Source organism: Arachis hypogaea, chromosome 7 (genome assembly GCF_003086295.3).
Source record: "Arachis hypogaea cultivar Tifrunner chromosome 7, arahy.Tifrunner.gnm2.J5K5, whole genome shotgun sequence".
Classification (NCBI taxonomy): Eukaryota; Viridiplantae; Streptophyta; class Magnoliopsida; order Fabales; family Fabaceae; genus Arachis; species Arachis hypogaea.
The window spans coordinates 72,052,828-72,054,947 of record NC_092042.1 but is presented as its reverse complement, the minus strand read 5'-3'; positions in this window follow the sequence as shown (position 1 = coordinate 72,054,947).

Below are 2,120 nucleotides of genomic sequence, written 5' to 3'. Positions count from 1 at the left end.
ATTTAGCTTCTGCCGTGTTCAGGCATTTTAGAAGAGATATTGTAAAACCTCGCTTGTATAGTTCGATGCCAAGTAGTGTGTAAAAACTGGCTCTTCGTTTGAATTTTCTTTTTGTTTTGGACGCTATCGGGTATATAACCTATTTGTAGGTAGTGTATGAAAGGTTGTCGTCAGTTTTCTTCCTGTGAGATACTCGAAATTGTTGTTAGCAAAACACTAGGTTCGTTAAGTGTTAGTTGAGATAATATAGATGTTTTAGTTTGACTTCTGGTTGTTGCTAATTTTGAAAGGATATCTGCTCTATCATTTTATTCCCGAGGTATATGGAAAATTTCAAATTTTTGGAAACCCTGGACAAGGTTATTAACAATAGCATTGTACTTTTCCAATAGTGGGTCTTTTACCTGGAAGTTACCTGTTACTTACTGTACCATAAGTAAGGAATCACATTTGACGCGCAGTTGTGTTATGCCTATTGTGTGGGCTAGCTTCAGTCTTGCTATGAGTGTTTCATATTCTGCTTGATTATTGCTTGCATGGAAGGTGAATTGTAAGGACTATTCTAAAGTTGTGTCATGTTCATCCTCAAGCAGGATTCCTACTCCTGATCCTTTGTTGTTTGAGGCTCCATCAACATATAGTGTCCATATGCTCTCTGTGGGATTAGATTCTTCTGAGGTGAGTTGTGCGATGAAATCGACCAGCACTTGAGATTTTATTGCTCCTCGGCTTTGGTACTACATATCGTACTCAGATAACTCAATCAACCATTTAATCAGTCTTCCAGCCAGCTCGGGCTTTGTCAGAATTTGTCGAAGGGGTTGTTCTGTTCTGACAATGATTGTATGATTCTGGAAGTAGTGTCTCAAATGCCTGGTCGTTGTTACTAAGGCCAAGGTGAGCTTTTCTAGTTTTGGATATCTGACCTCGGTGTGTTGGAGGGATTCGCTGACAAAGTATATTGAATGTTGTTGTTTTCCTGTTTCTGTTACCAAGACAGAACTGATAGCATGGTTAGTAACAGATAAGTATAGATATAACGGTTTACCAGGCTTTGGTGTTTGTAGTATGGGCGGTTCTGATAGTATTGTCTTAAGCTCAGTGAATGCTTCCTCACACTCCTTGGTCCACTCAAATCTTGCTTGTTTTCTCAGTGTCCTGAAGAAGTGATGTGCTCGATGTGCTATACGAGATAGAAATCTGGCCAGTGCTGCTAGCCGACCAGTTAGTTGTTAGACCTCTTTTACCGTCTTGGGGCTTCTCATGTTTAGGATTTCTTGACATTTTTCAGGGTTGGCTTCAATACCTCGGCAGGTGAGCATGAAGCTGAGGAATTTCCCTCCTTGCACTCCGAAAGCGCATTTTTTAGGATTGAGTTTCATGTTGTATGTGCTGAGTTGTTGGAAGATCTCTTTCAAATCATTTATGTGATTTGCAGCATTTAGTGTCTTTGCTACCATGTCATCAACATAGACTTCTATGTTTCGGCCAATTTGATTTGAAAAAATTTTGTCCATCAGCCTTTGATATGTTGCACCTGCATTTTTGAGTCCGAAGGGCATGACCTTATAACATAAATTACCATTGTCAGTGATAAAAGCAGTCTTATCTTGGTCAGCTGAATACATTAGTATTTGGTTGTAACCAGAATAGGTACCCATAAAACTTAAAACATTGGAAACTGGAGGAACTATCAACAAATTTAATGCATGTGAAGGGGTATGCGTCCTTTGGACAAGCCTTATTAAGGTCTGTGTAGTCCACACACATCTTCTACTTACCGTTGTTTTTTCTTACCATTACCACGTTAGCTAGCCAGGTGGAGTATTTGAGCTCTCTTATGAACCTGGCATTGATGAGCTTTTCGGTTTCTTCTAAGGAGGCTGCTTTTTTATCTGTGTCGAGGTGTCTTTTCTTCTGGGCTATAGGTTGGATAGATGGATTGATTGCTAATTTGTGACAAATTACGTTGGGATCTATCCCTGGCATGTCAGCTGGGTCCACGCGAATAGATCAAGGTTTCGCCTCAATAGCTTGGTCAGTTGTTCTCGTTCCTCGTTATTCAGTGTGTTACCGAGGTATGTATATTTGCCCTCCTCTGCTGTTAGTTAGACCTTTCT